This window comes from Littorina saxatilis, linkage group LG12 (assembly GCF_037325665.1).
Source record: "Littorina saxatilis isolate snail1 linkage group LG12, US_GU_Lsax_2.0, whole genome shotgun sequence".
Lineage (NCBI taxonomy): Eukaryota > Metazoa > Mollusca > Gastropoda > Littorinimorpha > Littorinidae > Littorina > Littorina saxatilis.
Genome location: NC_090256.1, coordinates 54,267,071 through 54,275,423, shown reverse-complemented (window position 1 = coordinate 54,275,423; position 8,353 = coordinate 54,267,071). Strand labels below are relative to the sequence as shown.

The 8,353-nt window shown below is 40.5% G+C and overlaps 1 protein-coding gene across 4 annotated transcripts in view; it reads left to right on the top strand.

The window, feature by feature from the left end:
• Positions 1-8,353, top strand: part of LOC138982263 (neuronal acetylcholine receptor subunit alpha-10-like) — a 163,729-nt gene that overhangs the window by 53,212 nt on the left and 102,164 nt on the right. For 2 of the 4 annotated variants that reach the window (XM_070355506.1, XM_070355504.1), the window contains exon 1: positions 5,926-6,237. The exons of the other annotated variants lie outside the window; for them this stretch is intronic. The gene's annotated coding sequence lies outside the window, so the exon portion shown is untranslated. Of the gene's footprint in view, positions 1-5,925; positions 6,238-8,353 lie in introns of those variants that run through there. 4 annotated transcript variants of the gene reach the window in all.

Below are 8,353 nucleotides of genomic sequence, written 5' to 3'. Positions count from 1 at the left end.
ATGTAACGTTTAACACATGTACAAGAATTATTATTAAGGAAACAGTATTCTGCTAAATGTTTATACAGCTGCATTGATAATTTCTCTGTTGTCGTGCGTTCATCAGCTTAAACTGTTGGTGATGTTGTTTTGTAAATGATAATTTTGTTTGTTATTCTTGCCTTTCCAACGCAGTAATATAAGAGAAACCCGTAGTTTAACAAATGTATAGATTATTCAGCGTAATAATTTGCATACATCGGTTCGGGAAAATACTGAAACTAAGATGAAAAAAGTATCACTCAACATTAAAAGGTTACTCCAGAAGATGTTGCACAGCAGCTCTCTACCTGGCCAAATCAATCTTTGAAGAAGCCGTGGTCAGAAATAACTGGGTTTTTTTTTTGCAGTTTTACTTCGCATTTTTAGCATAACTGTCAATATTTCTGCAACATCGAACAGCGACTGCTTCACGAAATAATGTAGTTACAGTTGTCATAACGACCTTAAACAAGAAGGGCAAAGCCCATACGACTCACATGCTTGACCTTGACCTTTACATGACCTTGACCTTCAGGGTCAAGGTCAAATAACTAAACCTAGCAATGACATCATACACTAAGAACTGCTTTACACATTTTTCCTACCAAAATACATGTGACCCAAGGTCAAGGTCATCCAAGGTCATGCAACACAAAGCTGTTAATTCAAGACATAGGAAGTACAATGGTGCTTATTGGCTCTTTCTACCATGAGATATGGTCACTTTTAGTGGTTCACTACCTTATTTTGGTCACATTTCATAAGGGTCAAAGTGACCTTGACCTTGATCATATGTGACCAAATGTGTCTCATGATAAAAGTATAACATGTGCCCCACATAATTTTTAAGTTTGAAACAGTTATCTTCCATAGTTCAGGGTCAAGGTCACTTCAAAATATGTATACAATCCAACTTTGAAGAGCTCCTGTGACCTTGACCTTGAAGCAAGGTAAACCAAACTGGTATCAAAAGATGGGGCTTACTTTGCCCTATATATCATATATAGGTGAGGTATTAAATCTCAAAAACTTCAGAGAAAATGCGAAAATGTGAAAAATGGTCGTTTTTAAGACAACAATTACGGCCCCTGTGACCTTGAACTTGAAGTGAGGTCAAGTTGCCGCACATGTTTTTTGAGATCTTGTAACCATACACCATCAGGCCACATCAGGTGTTGATAGACTTAATATTGTCCAAGAAAATCCAACGTTAAAGTTTTCCGGACGGACGGACGGGGGGGACGGACGGACGGACGACTCGGGTGAGTACATAGACTCACTTTTGCTTCGCATGTGAGTCAAAAATGGTATGCGTAACACACGAGTTTTCGATTGTTCTCCTACGTTCTGAATTCCTTGGCAGCGCACGCATGTATATATACTTTTATAAAATAAAAACCCAAATATACAGACACAGATGTATTCACGTGTATTATGATAGACACGTCAGTTGATTCGGGATATCTTCTTCAACAGTCTCGTATTAGAGTCGTACCATTCCCCCCCCCCCCCCCCCCTGAAACTGAGTGTAAGCATACGGGTAATATTTATAACAAACGGGGATGTCCAGTTGTAGTTTTTACATAGAGGTGGAATCGAGACGAGGGTCGTGGTGTGTGTGTGTGTGTGTGTGTGTGTGTGTGTGTGTGTGTGTGTGTGTGTGTGTGTGTGTGTTTGTGTCTGTGTGTGTCTGTGTGTGTCTGTGTGTGTCTGTGTGTGTGTGTAGAGCGATTCAGAGTAAACTACTGGACCGATCTTTATGAAATTTTACATGAGGGTTTCTGGGTATGATATCCCCAGACTTTTTTTTTCATTTTTTTGATAAATGTCTTTGATGACGTCATATCCGGCTTTTTGTAAAAGTTGAGGCGGCACTGTCACACCCTCATTTTTCAATCAAATTGATTGCAATTTTGTAAAGCAATCTTCGACAAAGGCCGGACTTCAGTATTGCATTTCAGCTTGGTGGCTTAAAAATTAATTAATGACTTTGGTCATTAAAATTCTAAAAATTGTAATACTTTTTTTTTTATATAAAACGATCCAAATTTACGTTCATCTTATTCTACATCATTTCTTGATTCAAAAAACATATAAATATGTTATATTTGGATTAAAAACAATCTCTGAAAATTAAAAACATAAAAATTATGATCAAAATTAAATTTCCGAAATCGATTTAAAAACAATTTCATCTTATTCCTTGTTGGTTCCTGATTCCAAAAACATATAGATATGATATGTTTGGATTAAAAACACGCTCAGAAAGTTAAAACGAAGAGAGGCACAGAAAAGCGTGCTATGCAGCACAGCGAAACCACTACCGCGCTAAACAGGCTCGTCAGTTTCACTCCGTTTTGCACAAGCGGCGGACTACGGTCATTGTGAAAAAAATGCAGTGCGTTTCAGTTTCATTCTGTGAGTTCCACAGCTTGGCTAAATGTAGTAATTTCGCCTTACGCGACTTGTTTTTTTTTTTATCGTGGATGATATGAACACATGATTTATCTGGTCAAGTGTGCTTCCGTTGCAAAACGAAAAAGACACACACGCAAATTCCGAAAATGGTTTCGTACCATAGATGCATCAGATATATATTAAAGGTAAAACTCGGTATACAAGCAGAAATCTAAAACACAAGAACGGTTGGCGTTCTGGCTTTATCGTGTTTATTCCCACAATTAATGTGTGCAGCATTTGCATGTGTCTGATAGCTGTGAATCCAGAAACATCCCCATACGTCGTAACGAGAAAACGTTAAACGCGATAGGAAAATGTGTGTGTGTGTGTGTGTGTGTGTGTGTGTGTGTGCGTGCGTGCGTGCGTGCGTGCGTGCGTGCGTGTGTGTGTGTGTGTGTGTGTGTGTATGTGTGTCTGTGTGTGTGTGAATACGAATACGAATACACTTTATTGTCATGAAACGTAGTGTTTATAAGACACGGGAAGATAAATAACCAAACCCGTAGTTTAATAAATGTATAGATTATTCAGCGTAATAATTTGAATACATCAGAGAGAGAGAGAGAGAGAGAGAGAGAGAGAGAGAGAGAGAGAGAGAGAGAGAGAGAGAGAGAGAGAGAGAGAGAGAGAGAGAGAGAGAGAGAGAGAGAAGAGAGAGAGAGACAGAGACAGAGACAGAAAGAGACAGAGACAGAGACAGAGAGACAGAGGAAGAGAGAAAGAGAGAGAGAGAGAGAGTGAGAGAGAGAGAGGTGTGTGTGCGTGTGTGTGTGTGTGTGTGAGTGTGTGTGTGTGTGTGTGTGTGTGTGTGTGTGTGTGTGTGTTACGCAACAGCAGCAACAACAAAAACAAAAAATCATCAAAAGCTCAGAAAGTTTTCATGGACTTGCATAATTACTGTTTCTAGTTTTTGTTTCTTCGCGGTTGTTTTTTCTGTCACACACACACACACACACACACACACACACACACAAACACACACACACACACACACACACACACACACACACACACACACACACACACACGCACGCACGCACGCACGCAAGCACACACACACACATACACACACACACACACACACACACACACACACACACACACACACACACACACACACCACGACCCTCGTCTCGATTACCAGTCTATGTTAAAACGTTACATTTAGTCCAAACTTGATTACTCACCCTTCCCCCCCCCCTGCCCCCCCCCCCCCTCCCGAACATCTGCCGGCTTTACCTTCAAGATCCCCTTACTTCCCACCTGCTTATAATCAACAGTCATAATCTCACTTCAGGGTGCCCACGCTGACATGTAAGATTAATATGTCATTCGCTGCAACTTTCCCTCAAAATCTCCAAAGTTTCATGCACAACACAATTAATCAAATCGGCAAAACCAGAAAGCAGACCCAACCTCCTCCCTCCTCCCGACATCTTCCGTCGCCCCTCCCCGACCTCGCACAAAGGATGAAGAGTTGCATCGCATGATTCATCAGATAATACTGATGGTTTTGACCCGGCCATGCCCGGTTGCGCACTGATTCAATTAATAGATAACTTGTCACCACACGGTTGTTTCCCTTTGTTTCTGTTATTGATTGATGTGATTATGCGCACGGAGAAAACAAAATTTGCTCTAAAAACTCTGGACGTCTGTCTTTCCTGTGCTTTTCATCGAGATATTTTTGTGCTTTCTCTTTCTTGTGCATATACTGTTGCAGATTTGTACTTTTATTTTCATATGACAGTTGACGGCAGAATCCTTCCCGTTGTAACGATTCGACTCACGATCTCAACTCAGATTGTGGCCAGGATTTTACGAGGGATAAGACCGCCACTTGGACACATACCCACAATAACCAGCTGAATACTCTCTGTGCACAATTGTTTGTTTTTTCTTTCAAAGTAATTATTTTTTAACGAACACTTAATTAGTGGCTTTTTGTGTGTGAAATTATTTCATGAAAAAAATCAGGGTTTGTGTCCACATGAAGGGATGTTCTTAATATGATCCCAAGTAAAAGTCTTGTCAGATCTGAGAAGATGATGAGCAAACCTGTTATCACGGGAAGGTCTGTGCCTTTGACGAAATATTTGCATAATGCATTTTTCACATCCTTGCCCTGAGAATAACACCGAACAAGAGCACATGACACATCGATGTGTTTGGGCATTGAGGTTTCTTATCTGAGATTTTGTGTCTGCCATAAATGTTTTATACGCCTTCCGTGATGTGTGTCTGGCAGGCGTTCATCTGCGTTCGTTGAACCTGATGCTTAGTGGTTAATGCCCATTGCTGCTTTGCTGTCTTCGTTTTCCTCTGTTTAGTTGTTAATTGTTTTTGCTGAGCGCTACCCCCGTTTTTACCTCCTCCTCTTCCGTCTTATTTTCCTCCCCTTCGACCTTTTCTCTCCTGTTATTGTGTTTGTCGTTGTCGTCGTCGTCGTCGTCGTCGTTCTCCTCATCCTCCTCTTTTTACCCCAGTTTATCGTTCTTCAAGTTTTCCTCTTCCCAGTTATTTTGGAATGAAAACAGTTCATAAGCTTTTCTACTTCAAATATTTGGCTAAGCATTACATTTCCGTTTAGTGTTTGTGTGTGTGTTTGTGTGTGTGTGTGTGTGTGTGTGTGTGTGTGTGTGTGTGTGTGGGGCGGGGGGTACTTAAAACAAGTCTTGAGTGTGTACCTGTAGTTGCGGTCTTTTGACATTTTTTTTTTTGGGGGGGGGTTGAAATTAGCAGCCCAACTTCCGGTGCGGTTACTGCTATTTTTGCCCTGGTTTCTTATTTCTTGATTCGAAACTTGTTCTGTTGGTGCGTTCACGTCCATTTTTCATCGCGGATTTGGCCTCGTTCTGGTCCTTGCTGTTGTTCTTATTCGTGGTCTGGCTAGCTCGTGTTGAGTTTCATCTGTAGGTATTGGGGATCCTTCTCTAATTCTGTTAGTGTTATGTATAGATTAACTGTACACAGCTTCTTTTATAATGAGCCGGGTTTTTGTACACAGTAAATCGGCCCTGATTGACCCTCATTGGTTCAAAGGACAAAATAAGAGAAGAAAAAAAGAAAGAGTCAACGGATCATTTTTTTCGAGTGCTTGTCTTCCTCGTAATTCTTCTCTCATCTTCTTCCTCCTCATCCTCCTCCACCACCCTCCTCTTCCTTTTACGCCTTGTGCTTGTTTCAAGTCAAACCTTGCTCTTCAGTCATTCACCCCTCTCATCTCAGATGTAGTGCCAGCCCCTACCACTGTTTTATACTTTTCCAGCCTCACGGCTTTGTTTGCTCACTCACTCACGTCCCCTCGTCGCAGATTTAGAGCTCACACCTACAATTTTCATCCAATATGTTCTGCCCTACAGTCTTCTTTTCTACATCATCAAGTTCTGTGCACGCACGAAGCCGCAGGGAGTGTCGGGAAGGGAGGGCGCAGGTAGCCGAGACTTTATTCACCGGCGTGTGGTCTCGCTCAGCCTAGGCGTGTATTCGATTCGGTCGCTGCTTCGCCGTTGGTGTTAACTGTAGCTGCCGCAGTCTGTGCTTGTTGTTTTGTGGGAGTTGTCCGGCGTGACTGATGTGAACGTAGTTTTTTTTTTGCCAGTCTACAGTCATCAGTAACTGAAATAACATGGATCAACTTTCGGCAAACTGATGATGTTTAGGTCCACCGAACAAAAGAAGCGAAAGGAAAACATTGAATAATTCTTGTGATTACAACTGACATAAAAACGTTACCAGGAAGCTAAATACTGAAAGGTAAGTAAAACATTTTTTTTTTAAATATTCCATTTGTATGTATCTGTTTTTCAAAGTTATTCTGCAGAAGTTTTAAATTTCCTCTCTTGCTCAATTTTAGATCAGAGCCTGTATCCACGCATAATGTCCTACTTTGGTTTTATAAGTCATGTCTGATGTGTTGGGTTAATTGACTGTAATAACGATTAAACAGTCGTTAGTTACATCAATCGATTTACAACATAAATTGCATGTGTAGAAAGAAACAGCCCCTCCACCCCCTCTCCCCGAAAAAAAAACCACGAAAAAACCACCGAAAAAAAACCACCGAGAGTATTGTGCTTCATTAAGTAAAAAACACTAATATGCTAATGAAGACAATATTCCGAAGAGGTTACATTAAATTATGTGTATTGTTTGTACACTTTCTCGCTTAATGTATATACACTTGCATGCCGAGGGGTCAATGTTCCCTTTTTCGTGTTCGGGAAATTACGCTTTAGTCAATTTTAATCATTGACTTTATTTAATGCGGAGCTCCGAATATATATGATCTATATCTATGATGGTATACACACATGAGAGTTACTACAAACATAACAATAGAAATAATACTAGATGAGTTTTGCTTGGTTTGCTTTTTTTGGGAGTCAAAGGAATTTCTGAAACAGATGCATTACTTATGTCCTAAAGTCAAGAGTTACAAAAATCATTAGTTCATGGAACGTTTGATTATAGACAGAACAAAATGGTCAATAAAGTAACCTTTGCACCGAGGGAAAGAGAACAGGAAGTATGCATACACAGCCTAAAAACCTTCGCTGCTGTACTGCAACTCACGCACATCTCACAGGATTTTAGCAGCTAAAACTGCACACAAAAGACATATTTTTACCAGTAGGCCCTTTTTTGATGTTTCAAACCTGGCCTAAGCTTCAGTAATTTCAGATCAGCAATTCAAACTACACACAAAAGACAGATTTTAACTGTTATTTTAACGTTTAAAACCTGGCATAAGCTTCAGACATTTCAGATCAGCAACTAAAGCTGCGGACAAAAGACAGATTTTAACTGTTATTTTAACGTTCCAAACCTGGCCTAAGCTTCAGTCATTTCAGATCAGCAACTAAAACTACACACAAAAGACAGATTTTGGTGTGTCTCAGACGAAGAAATATTACAATCCAACACATACAATGTCAACGGATTACAGCCATTCAACTTCATACAATGGACAGATTGCAGCCGGTATTTTACTGTTTCAAACCTTGGCCTGGCTTCAGTCATTGCAGAACTGTGTGTGCCTCAGACGAACAAATAACAGAGCCCGTGTGACGGATCAGTTGACCAAATGGGAAGAGATTTTCGCTGCTTCCGGAAGTTCCAGTCTCTGTCTGGTACCGTCTGTGTGTGGTTCGATGCCTGGCTGGCATTTGTCGGATGAATGAGACCTGAAGAGAAAAGTGATTTTTATCTTGTCTCTCCTCTTATTCTCTTTTGGAAGTTGTACCCTATATCAGCCTTCTATCTGTCTGTCGTCTGTCTGTCTGTATGTGTCTGTGTGTATCTCTCTTTCTTTCTCGCTCCCTCCCACCCTCCCTCTCTTTCTTGCGCCCCTCTCTCTCTCTCTGAAGGTTGGATTGGTTTGAGATTTTGCAAGATTGGTATGTCTGCAGACACTCTCTCCTCTGGTTCTGTTCTTCCAAGAGCAATCCCAAAGTTCGGAAATCTTGAAAGATTTCAAAGTTAGAATGTCTCAAGACACTTTTTGTTCTGTTACTTTCCAGAGTATCTCGAGGCATAATTTCCGCTTGGTGAACACAGACTAATTACTACTTTAAGAATATGAGATCTTTGTCTGAGACAGTTATACCATTCTCTTGATTTCTGTTGCTTCTTGTTCCCTTTTTTGTATCTGTTTGTTTGCTTCTTGTTGTTACCTTTCGCAATGGTGTTATGCATGACATTGGCATCTAACTGACATGCTTATATATTGATGAACAGATCTGTGGTTTTTTTTCATTCGCGATGAATTTGTTTTTGTCGGTGCTGCTGTTTTCAGAGCTAATTAAAAAAAAATTGAGGTACCCCTTTCCCAATTCTTCGAAAGTGTATGTGCAAAGTTGTTTCCCGTCTG